This window comes from Megascapheus bottae, chromosome 8, assembly GCF_031878675.1.
Source record: "Megascapheus bottae isolate mThoBot1 chromosome 8, mThoBot2.hap1, whole genome shotgun sequence".
NCBI lineage: Eukaryota > Metazoa > Chordata > Mammalia > Rodentia > Geomyidae > Megascapheus > Megascapheus bottae.
This window is the reverse complement of record NC_143516.1, coordinates 4,769,054-4,781,696: the sequence shown is the minus strand read 5'-3', so window position 1 is coordinate 4,781,696 and position 12,643 is coordinate 4,769,054.

Sequence of the window (12,643 nt, the reverse complement as noted above, 5' to 3'; positions counted from 1 at the left end):
ACCAGTGCCCAGAGCCTACAATCAATCGCCCAGGCTTCCCCCACTGACATGGCCTCCTGCCTAGTTGAGAAAGAGAACAATTAAGCTTTTCTTTTTTCTAAGTCAAAGGGGATTTGTTTTTAAATGTGTTTAAATTCTGCAAGTTCTTGCCACCTTTTCTGAGTAGATCAGAAGGAGCTTGTGTGAGAACAGGGGGGTGAGGTAGGCAGGCCTGGTAAACACTCAGCAGCCTAGACGGCGCTGCCTTTCCATCTGTATTAGAAAGCCCACCCTCTTGTTGTCCAGGGACCTGGGGGCACTGCTTCCACAGCCCCCAGGAAGTCCTGAAGGAGGGCTGGCTGGCCTCACCTGCTGCGTCTCCCGTCCAGGTGACAGTCTCTCGGTCACTGAGGAGGCACTGGTGGCTCTTTGTAGCTCGGTGGGCTGTGAGGAAATGCTCCACGCTGCCTAGGCCTTTTCCTGATCCACCAGGTCCCCCCAGTCGAAGCCCCCAGCCATGGTGGTGAGGATGACCCGGGGCCCCCCAGCACTGGGGTACACATTCCTGTACAGGCCCCCCGCCTGGGCATGCTGTGCCACTCAGGGCTCAACCCCACTCTCTACCACGGTGACAAAGACGCAGCCCCTGTCAGCATAATGCAGCTTCTACACTCTCTTATGACACAAACTCTCAGCTTTGGAAATGCCAACTCGTTTCCTCTTCAACTGTTGGTTCCTTTTGAAAGTCAAAAGGCTAAGCCAGCGTTAGTCACAATAGCCAAGAGGTGGAAAGAGAGGACATGGCTACTAGAGCAGATACGCAAATGTGCATACATGCCGAGGCCTCGCTGACCGCAGAGGGAACATGCTGAGTGAGAGACGCCAGACGTGAAGGAAAGTGTGATTTCACTTACATGAGGCAGTTAGAAGAAGCAAATGTCGGCGGACAGTGGAGCAGAGGCTATGAGCCAGGGCATGGTTTGTTTCCACCGCACTCAAAATAAACTTACTTTCTCGCAGTTCTGGAGGTCTGAAATCGGAGGTTCAGGGTGTGAGCGGCATTGCTTGCTTTTGTGCTCGCGTGTCTGGGCTTGGAGATAGCAATCTTCTCTCATGTCCTCCATGGTCCTTCCTTCTTTCTTGTCTCCCCTGCTCTTACTCTCATAAAGCAAGACAGTGACAGGAATTAGGAGCCACCTTCATGGCTTCAAAGGCCCTGCGCCCAAATTTAATTACATTCTGAGGAAATGGGGCAAGTGCTTCTATACATGTATTTTAGGTTGGCATAATTCAGCCAGAAGCAGTGCATAGTTTCTGTTAGAAGTGATAATGCAGTTCTGGAAGAAAACCCAGACTCTGGTGCCTTACTCTATAATTCTAGCTACTCAGAAAGCCAAGATCTGAGGATTTGAAGCCACCTTGGGTAGGAGACTCTATTATCTCTAATTAGCCACCAAAAAGCCAGAAGTGGAGCTGTGGTTCAAGTGACAGAGCACTGGCCTTGAACAAAAAAAAGCTAAGGGAAAGTGCCCAGCTTAAGCTACAATACCATCACCCAAAAGAATAAAAAAAAACAATTCTGGAAGAGAATAGTAACGTTCAGTGCTATGAGAATGCTAGGTGATGGAACATATTTAAATTGGTAAATGTTTTGTGTTATCACAGTGATCAATGAAAAGCTATGTAACCTTTTATTTTTTGATGCCTCATTCTGTCTTAGCGTCCTGGGTTAGAAGAAAGTCTCAGGAGGAAGCAGAAATGTACAAGTGCTCTCTGAGATCTCCTGAGTGTTTTTTTTTTCTTTCTTTTTCTGCTATCTGTAATGAAGCTGCATGCCTGCTCCAGTAAAGGCTCCACTTCTGAGGATGCTGTGTTGCGTGGTACCTGGGGAGTGTAGTCACAGAGGCCTGGGCCTTCTCCTCTCACTTCTAAGTTACAGCCTGCAGTAAATAAAGTGAACTCTAGTGGGTACAGATCAGGACTTAGGCAGCTGGCTATCAGTCTATCTTGTCAACACATTTCAGAGCCTTCATTTCTCTTTAGAGTTCTCACCGTTAAGACGAGCTTTTGCAATCTCTTGCAACTTCAACCTTCTTGAGTTGACTTGAACATGTGAGGCCTGCCACAACAGAGAGAATTTCCCATATGTTGTAGTTAAGAGGGCTCAGAGCAGAAAGGTATAAAACCTGAAAGGAGGACCAAGATCCCAGAAAGAAAGTCACCAGATTCCTGGTGGATGAGAGGTTCGAGAATGGGTCCAGGGTTTGGTTGGGCAAGACAGCTCTCCAGCTCACTGAAGTTGAGTAGTGTTATGCAGATGGAGATTTTAGGGCCATGGAGTTGTTCTGTCTACTACAAAGAAGCCTGCTGAGAAAGGAGGAACAGAAGTGTAGTGCTGGAAGCTCTTCCTTTGCATTTGGCATCATGTTATGGTAGACGGCTTGTTGGTATTTGGGGAGCACCGTGTTCTCTGGAAAGACAATAGCACTGTAGTCTAAATTCCCAGTGGTGTTTTGTGGACAATCCCATTTGTGTGGGAAACCAGCTGGACATGAATGCCAACGCTGAAGGCCTCTGTTCCTTGAGAGCGTGGAGTTCTCTGTGAAGTACACGGCACACAGTTCCATTGTGCCAGTCAAGAAGCTCAGCGGAGGCATCTGCGCGGGAAGGAGCATGCAGTTCCCCTTAGCACTGCACGGGGTGAACAGCTCCTTGGAAATCAATTCTTCCTGGATCTGAGACCCACAGGGTTCAACAACAGTGTGGTTTTGTTTGTGTTTTTGTTCTGTTTTTTAAATAATGTCTCATAGCTCTGAAGCATTCCCATGCTTGCCTGTTTTCTTAACGAGAATATCCAGCATTTAACCTTCTCCTTGTTGACTCACCATGAATCACTGTTATAAATCAAACCCATAGAATTTGAGTACAAAAAAGACCATACAGAGTAGCTAGCTTTGGTGATCCCTATTCTAGCTACGGAATTGCAGCAGGAGTGCAGAGGAGCAGGGCAGGCCGCTGGTTCACAGAGAACTCCCCTGGAGAACCCCACACTTAACCTCTTGGTCCTGGCTTTGAATACCACACAAAGGCCTGGCACCTGCACCTTCTGTCATAGCGGCCATGGTGCCCCTTGACAAGGTGGGTTCAGCCTCAGAGCACTTTGGTGTGCTTGTGCTTGCTGCTCACAGCTGTCTGCCTTTGTTTTCAGCTGTTACTTCAGCCCTTGTGTGTGCCCACATGGAGGGGTAAGGGAAGCACTTTAAAACATAACTCTCCTCTCCTTAACCAGGTGCTGAAAAATGCCAAGGACATGTCTCAAAGCGCCCTTTAACCCGTGGACCCCTGGTCCCAAGGCCTGGGACACAAGGCCGCTCTTTCTCTTTGTAGTCTCGCCTACCCGAGGCCCCCTACTCTGGCTCATTCCTACATCTGGCCTGCAATACTGGGGGAATAAGAATTTCCCTCTCGTAGGCCTGGAGGGTGAAGTCCAGAGCAAGGCAGCCATGGAAAGGCTGGCAGCTGCTGCCTTCTCCTTTCAGCATTGTCCCCTGTCATGTCATTTCTGTCTTCTTGTTGAGACACGCAGCACGGTGGGTTTGGTCCCCAGTCATAGCCCATCATGCAGTCTCTTCTTCAAAGGCTCCTTCTCCAAACACACCCAGTCGACATTATCTGGTCTGCTCATTCCATTTTGTAAGCACTCATATTTTTTTAATGTAGAAACTTCTGGCTATGAATGACACAGTTGTCTCACACTTGCGGGATTAGCAGTGAGTTGGGGTGACTGAGACAGGGCAGATGTGCTGTGCTCAGACAGTGGTTTAATATATGGAAAGCCAGGGCCATCTGACGGCACATGCTCAGCGATTCCCACAGTTCAGAGTCACTGTTATCATTTCAGGTCTTAGTCAGGATTGGAAAGGTCCCAGCGCAGCGGGAAAACTGACCTCACTTGGGGAAAGCATCTGGAGGAAGCTGGACTCTTTTGTAACGTTATCCCCTCTTGATAGGAAGGGCAGGTTGGTGGGGTATGGAATGGCGTCCTGTGTCCACACGCAAAGCACAGCTGTGGGCGTGAGGGCTACTGGTTGGCCTCCACCAAGGTCCTTCCTCCGTGACTCATGCGGCAGTTTACAGTTGCTACCAAATCACCAGGAGCTGGGCCGTGACACGTGTCACTCCCATGTCTGTCTTCCCACAGGATTTGCTGCTGTTACCAGGCCATTTCAGACAGGTCTTTTTTCTTTAAAAAAAGAAAAACAGGAAAAAACAAACAAACAAACAAACAAAAAAACAAAGAAACTAGCTTGATGGGGTCCTACAGGGAATTTGGAAGGAAGATTTGAAATCATGCTTTTGACAGATGCAACGTTGGAGTGATTGGCCCCTAGGGAACACGTGGCAATGTCTAGAGACATTTTGGTCAGAGATGGGATTGGCAGTTCCTCACCTTACCTTAGGCCTGACCACACTGAGTCTTGAAGCAGAAGATGCTGGAAAGATGGGCAAGCATTCAATGGATGTCATCACGTACATGTGGACTGCCACCTAACACAGCCAGCAGCTTCCTCAGCCCTTGCTATGCCTGATCTGTGTGTGTGCGCTTTCTTTTGCTCTGTATGCAGTTGTCTCAGGGTAGACGCTATAAGAAAGGAGCCTTCAAGGGATGTAACACCCCCCAGCCTCACCCCTTTCAGCAGCAAACCAGGATCCATCCCCAACCATGCATGCCATCCTGCCCTAGAATGCCAGGGCGCCTTCCACAGGATGTAACTAAGTCACTCAGATAAGTGCATAGAAGAGTTTCCATGCTTTTGCTTCTTAGTTTAGCTGTGGTTAAGAATTATTATCTTTAAGTAATTGCTACCAAGGGGCTTCCTTGCAACATGTCAGAGCACGAGTTCTTCTTGGTAGTGTCACCCCTTTCATTTTTCTCCCCATCTTACCCATCCCCAACCATGCCCTCAAGTGACACAGTTCCATTTCCACACCTGCACTGTGGATATAATGACGACCTTGTCCCATCCTTCCCTTCTCTTTCTATCTGCTCCTCTTTATATTCCCCTCCTGCCCTGAATAAGCCTGCGTCAGCTTCCTGGTATTCATTTTTTGACCATATAGCGGCATCTCTGTGATAGTTACGTGTTATCCCCTTTTATATTGTTCAAAGCTTGCTTCTTCAATGAAATGAAACAATATAGGTACACAGCAGTCTGCAACAATACCATGTGTAATTCATTCCTTTGCTGAAACATTTTGTGCCTGCCAAACATTCGTCTCTGGTTGCATGTTCTTTGTGTGTGTGTGTGGGGGGGGTCATATTGACAGAAGGATGAGGTACCAGCTTGGCATCTTACTCCTCTGAGCTTTGTTAGTGCAATCTATGTTCATAATTTTGGTCCAACCTTTGCCAACCATGTCTCTTTGGTTACCAAGATCCACCATGTTTCTTTTTTTTTTTTTCAAAATGGCCTTCATATAACGTGGTACATGAGACTTCTTGTTGCTGCAACCTGTCCCTGAAAGAGAACATTTTAAAGGAGGAAGGGTTGTTCTGACTCTCCGTGGTCAGCAGGCCCCCATCATGGTAGCAGGCATCAATGGAGGAGGTGGTTATTCACCCCTGGCAGACAGGAAAGAGTTCCAGATACAACCTTCAAAGCATGCTCCTATTGCAACACTTCCTCCAGTTAGGCCTCGCTTGCTAAAGTGTCCACCATTTCCCTGAATAGTGCCACCAATTGGAACAATCACACACAAGCCCTGTGACATTTCATATTTAACCCATAAGAATCACATCAATTGTGCTATAATCATAATTGTGACATAATCCCAATTGTGATGTAATTGACATAATGACCACAATTGTAATCGAGTCAACGAGTTCTTCATGAAATAATTTCTAGGCTATAAAAGGGAAATAATAAACTTATGGTTGTTGCAGGGATTATATGAGAACTGTTAGCCAAGGATGTGCAACATGGGTTGTGGTCTCACCCCTCTCCCTGACTCCCTTCCTCACTACTTGAGGCTGTGCTGGACGGGCTGGCTACTTCCCTGCCTGGTTCCCTCTCTGCCAGTGTCTTCCCTCTTTGATCATAAGTTTTACACCCAAGAAGTAGAAACAGGTTTTGAACTAGAAATACTATACTAACTCAAAATGACTTACAAACCCATTGTTCCCCAACTCATTGAAAATGGCTAAATTTCATTCATTGACTTAAGCCTTGAATGAAGTGTTTTTTTCTTCATTCAAGGAGAAACTTTTGCCATCCACATCTATCCATTCATTGACCCACCTACCCATCTGTCCACCCACCTACCTATCAATCTGTCCTATCTGTCTTTCCATCTATCCATTCACCTGTCTCCATCTATTTCCATCTGCCCATTCATTTCTATCCATGCATCTACTTGTCCATTTCTATCCATCCATCCATCCATCCATCCATCCATCCATCCATGCATCCACCCATCCATCTATCCATCCATCCATCATCTCTATCCATTTATCCATCTACTTATCCACTTCTATTCACCCATTCATCTCCATCCACATATCTGCCTTTCTATCTACCTATCCATCTCAAGCCACCACTCTATCTATCCATCTATCCATCCATTCATCCATCCAATCATCCATTCATCAATCTCCATCTACCCATTCATCTTCTATCCATCTATCCATCCACCCATTCAGAGAACCTATTTGAAGAATAGAACATTCAAAATGCATCCCAATTACAACAGTTCCTTATCACATAGTTAACTTCAGCCAGAGTATATTTATTATCTGGAGAATAAATATAAGCTGCTAAGACTTTGAGCAAGTGTCTATTTCTAGTCTTTACCCTGATTACTGATTGATTACAAAAAAAGTATTAGGCATATAACAGACAAAGGCCTCATATCTAAAATATATCAACAGCTCAAAAAATTGAATCACTACAAAACTAATCTCCAAAGAAACAACCATCCCATTAAAAGATGGGCCAAAGACTTAAAGAGGGTCTTCTCTGAAGAAGAAATAAGACTGGCCTATAGACACATGAAGAAATGCTCAACATCTCTGGCCATAAAATAAATGCAAATCAAAACAACTCTAAGATTCCACCTCACTCCAGTTAGAATGGCCATGATCAAGAAATCTAATAACAGATGCTGGAGGGGATGTGGCCAGGAGGAATCACTACTACACTGTTGGTGGGAGTGCAAACTTGTTCAACCACTATGGAAAGCAGTATGGCAGTTCCTCAAAAGGCTAAACATAGAGCTCCCCTATGACCCAGCAATTCCATTACTTGGCATTTACCCACTCTTCCAGAAACAAGGACATACTAAATCCACCAGCACAACAATGTTCATTGCAGCACTATTCACCATAGCAAAGACATGGAACCAACTCAGATGTCCCTCAGTTGATGAATGGATCAACAAGTTGTGGTATTTGTACACAATGGAATTCTATGCTGCCATCAGAAAGAATGACATCACCCCATTTGTTAGGAAATGGAAAGACTTAGAAAAAAATATTAAGTGAAGTAAGTCAGACTCAAAGGAACTTAGGCTTAATGGTTTCCCTCATTTGTCATAACCAGTAGAAACCTTGTACTCTCCTGGCAGAGGTTTACAATAGAACAAAACCTAGATATACAAGGTCATATGGGATGAGGCTAAATAAAAGGACCTCCAGGATATAGAAACAATAACCATATAACGTGTGACTGTTGTTCTTAATATACTATGTTACTTCTCATCTCTTGTTGTCCCTTGGTTATTTCATATTGTTATAGTATCTTACCTTGTTATCTGATACATTATATATATATTTATTTGTTTATTTGAAATTGGATAGGGAAGGGTGGAAAACAAGATGAGGAGAAGGGGTGAGAGGAGGGAAATGGGGACAAAAACATGAGAAGGAGTAGCAATGATTGTTAAGTAATGCACCTTCTATCTGGCAAATATAATGTAACCCTTCTATTAATTACAATAAAAATATATTTAAAAAAGAGTGTTAGGGGCCAGGAGTTTGGCCTAGTGGTAGAGTGCTTGTCTAGCATGCACGAAGACCTAGGTTCGATTCCTCAGTACCACATACATAGAAAAAAAGCCAGAAGTGGTGGTGAGGCTCAAGTGGTAGAGCTCTAGCCTTGAGAAAGTCTAAGGACAGTGCTCAGGCCCTGAGCTCAAGCCCAGGACTGGCAAAAAAAAATTGAAAAAGAGTGTTAGAAGATTCAAGATTTCTTTTAAATGTATGTATTATTAGGACTAAGTGTTAGAAAACTATTTTAAAGGTAATTACTTAAGTGTTGAAAACTGCTTTGATTTCTAACAAGTCAGGCTCACTTATTATTTCTGTGTGTTTAATGAAGGCAAAAGACCACACTTGAAAGCTGTCTTCAGGATGTGTATAGAAGGTACATTCATATATATACATCATTACATTTCGTATTTGACTAGATATCAACACACAACACAACTTGTTGATTTGCCACTCCTAGTGATTTTTAGTGTTTATTCCCCAACTATGCCTCCCCATAAAATGGAATAAAACCTTGGGTTCTCAACTCTTGGCTTTTATTCCCCTGTCTTGAGTGTGCAGAAAAGTAAATGGGGGTGGTGTGATGGTTTAAATGTGAAATGGACCCCAAAAAGCCTCCCCAGCTGGCACTGCTGTCACAAGGCTATTGGACTATGAGTACACTCACTTCATTGATAAACGAATCTGAGAACTGGACTGGAAGCCAACCTGGGAAGACAAATCTCAGAGACTCATCTCCAAAGAATGAGCAAACTCCCTGCCCCCCACCTCAGGCCTGACCATCCCCCATCCACCTTCCTCTCCGAGGATGACAAAACAAGTGTTTGTCCTTGTGGATCATCTGTGGCTGTTTCATTCTCAAAGCTAGCCTGGAATAGTTTTATGGAGACTTAGGAAGGCCTGCTAATCTGACATTATTCACTCTCTGGCTGTTTTTGAGAAAATGGATCAAACCTGCTAGTGACCCAGGCTGCAGCCACCTCCGTTCCCTGGAGCATTGTCCTTTTTGGCCAAGTGACACTCTACTGTGCGTATCAGCGTGGGTGGCTTGGCCCTCTGTGGCCATCATGGCACTTTCCCCTCCATTGCCATGGGTATCTGGATTATGCAAGCAAGCCCAAGCATTGCAAATGCACACCTTTCTGAGGCTCGGAAGTAGGTCTGGGAATCACAGGATCTTGTTTCTGTCACCCTGTGACTCATTCTTGAACACAAACCCAGATGAACCTGCTAAGTCACTAGCATTCTCCTGACTTGTTGAGTGAGGGGACTGGTCCTGCAGTGTGAGGGAGATGTGGCTGCTGAACCAAGGGAGCTTTTGCATTGCTGCCTTTATCTCATCTGTAGTCTATGAGAGTCTGGGTGGGTTTTGTTTGTTTGAGGGTGTGTGTTTTTTTGGGGGGGTACTGGGGTTTGAACTCGGGCTCCCACTCTTTTCAGCTTGTTTGCTTGGCTAGCACTCTTACTACAGGAGCCATAGCTCCAGCCTCATTTGTTTTTGCAGATGAAGTCTATTGAACTTTTCTTCCCTCGGCTGTCTTCAAACTGTGATCCTACAGATTTCAGCCTCTGGATCAGCTAGACATACAGACAAGAGCTTGGATCTGTCGAGATGAGTTTCACAAACTTTCTGCCTAGGTTGTCCTCAAACTGTGATCCTTTTCATCTCCACTTTCTGAGTGACTCGGATTTCAGCACACATCACTTACACCACCCAACATCAGAGGTTTTAGGAGAAAAAAAAATCATTATTTTTGGATTGTTTTGGCCCGTTTTTCTTCTATAATGAGTATTAATCAGGTAGTTAATTTTTAATACAAGGAACAATGTAAGAAAAAATCATACTGTGTAGAGATACAATGGTAAAAATAATATCTAAGGAACTCTGAACTTGAAGAGTAGGAGTCCTGGGTGAAACACTCTAGTGTAGGAAGGAAGCAGCAGAGGTGCCTCGGTGTGTGCTGGTGGGAGCTAGGACAGCCACGAGGCAGTGGAAATGACCTAGGCCTTGAGGTCAAGGACAAGAGCTCTGGGCCAAGTATCTCAGGGCCCTGTGGGACGTGATAACCCAAACCCAAGAGCAAGGGTCCCGGTGTCTCCCCTTACCTGGGTGCTGGAATCCCTTACCTGCGTGTGGAATCCGTGGCAGGTGCAGGACACATAGGCAAGGCGATTTCCAAGAAGAATTGTTCAAACCTCACCATTACAGAGCCAGACTAGCCTCACAGATTGCTGAGCTCAGAGCCTTGTTCTCTCTCCTCATTTGTTCTTATGGGGCTATAGCTCAGGAAGTGAAGGGTGCAAGGACCACACATTTGATGCCACCATTGGGGGCTGTGGGTGGTCTGGGAGCTGAGCCATGCTCTCTGGAGACATTGATGGAGGAACTGATACCCAGACTTTGGCTGGGCTTGTGAGATGAGTCCGGGCAGAGGGAAAAGCATGTGTGAAGACAGGCACCGAGCTCACCAGGTAGACAAATTGTTAAGTTGGTATTTTAGCTTTTGTACCTTGTGCCCTGATGAGCCGGGTGAGTGTGAGAAAAGAGTCTCACATTTTTCTACCCACGTTGGCTTCGAACCGCATCCTCAGAGCTCAGCCTCTTGAATAACTAGGATCATAGGCATGAGCCACAGGCAGAAAGCTTCAAACTACTTTTAAAATCATATATTGAGACAGTTTGTTAGGATGACAAGAAAATAATGATTAACATTTCTGCTTAAGGTTTTGCTTTCAAATGTTGATAATCTAATACCAAAGAGAGAAAACAACACAAGTTAATTCAGAATTTAGAACAGAGATAAAAAGGATCATTTTGTCACCAGCTGGTAGAAACTTCTAGAAAGTGGGAGCAGTGTGTGTGGAGGTACTCTCTTCTCTCCAACTTTTATCTAAAACATAACGTCAAGGACAGACCAAATGTTCTTTACAAGCTTTTATTGACAGTGTGAGTTCAGCAGTAGACACAATCATCAGATATTTCTCAACACAATTCAGAGAAAAATAAAGATTCTTTGGCAGAGATCGTGTTTCTGTTCTTTTGATCTTCAAATTTTATTATACTATTCAGGCTTCAATAATACTGTTCCTGAGTCATGCTTATGTATAGTGTTTTCCCCCCACTTCAGATATTTTAAGAATCACTACTTTAGTCTGAAAACACAAAGGACATTGTCTAGAAAGGAGAGAGGATCCTGCTAGATAGTCACCCGGTCCCAGGGGGCAGGGTACCTGGCTACTTGTGACAGCAAACCTCATTCCAGCTTCAAAAATCTAAAATGCCCTGCAGATCCTTAAGGGGTCAGCAAGACAAATGGCACCAAGAAAGCAGAGCCACAATGAGATGACATGGGAAGTGGCACAGGGCACATGAGAGCCACCAGATTTCTAGGTACAGTGGCTTCGGCAGCTGGGATTGGCTGGGATTGTCAGGACCCTGCCGGGATGCCCACCTTGACCTTGCCAGCGTTTCTGTGTGACCTCAGGTGTCAGGGCACAGGTGTGGCAGCTGTGGCCGGATGGATTTCCTAATGTGAAGCCAAATGTGGCTGCGCTGTGCCTCTCAGGGAAACGGAGGCAGAGAGTCCCTCGTGGCCATGTGATCAGGTACAGGGAATAGACATCCTCAGGATGTGATCTGGAAAATTCCAGGGGTTATCTCCTCTTCTCCCGGAAGCAAGGGGTTGTCTGGAAAGAGAAGCTGGGTTTCCGAGGTGGAAATGTCCAGGCCTCCAAACCTAGAAGGGTGTTGCCTGTCTTCAGGGACTTTCTCCTCCTCCTGAGGAACCAGGAGGCGGTCACCGTGGCCGCTGACAGCTTCTCCACTTCTGTATCCATTCAGCATAAGAACCCGCGCTTCTGGTAACATCCGTCTAGAGCGATCCTGAAAGTGTTCTAACGATGACCTCCTTCTCTGCTAGATTTACAGTAAAGGCGAAGGAGCTTGATTGCAGAGCTATGTGAAATCTAGAATCTGTGGTATCTTCAGAACAATTAATTTCTTTCTAATGTTGCAAGTAGTTAAATAAGAGTGCGGTAAGGGTTGCTTCCTGGAACTTCAAAATCAGCACCCCTTTCCCAACCTCTCATCTGGTTCCCAGGCTGATTTGTGCGTGTCTCTATTTCATCGGCAAAAAAAAAATGTATACAAAGAATTCTCAGAGAAAAGCAAACATCTTGACAGCCACCCGGGGCTGTGTGGGATGGAATAAGAAATGACTCTCCACGCCCTGGCTGTAGCTCTGACATGCGGTGTCCATCCAGCCCAGTGTCCCCAACTGTCCCCACTGCCCAGTGACTTCCCACCCCATCCACACTCATGAGAAGCAGGAAGCGGAACTTGGGCATTCTCTTTCCAGGGCCTGATGCAGCTTTACTAAAATGGATGCAAGAGTGATGATTAGATCAAATAGAGGAGCTGCACCTGCATTCTGCTGTGCACTTCCTGAGGCGTGGATAGGCACCATTGCTGGTGACAGAACGGGTGGCAGTTTTTCCTGGATGCAATTAAAGGGATCCAGAAGCTTCTATAATTATGGGGGGTGGGTTTTAGAAAGATCTTGTCATATGTATGCGTGCATGGGTGCGGGCGTGTGCGTGTGTGTGTGTGCACGCGTGTGT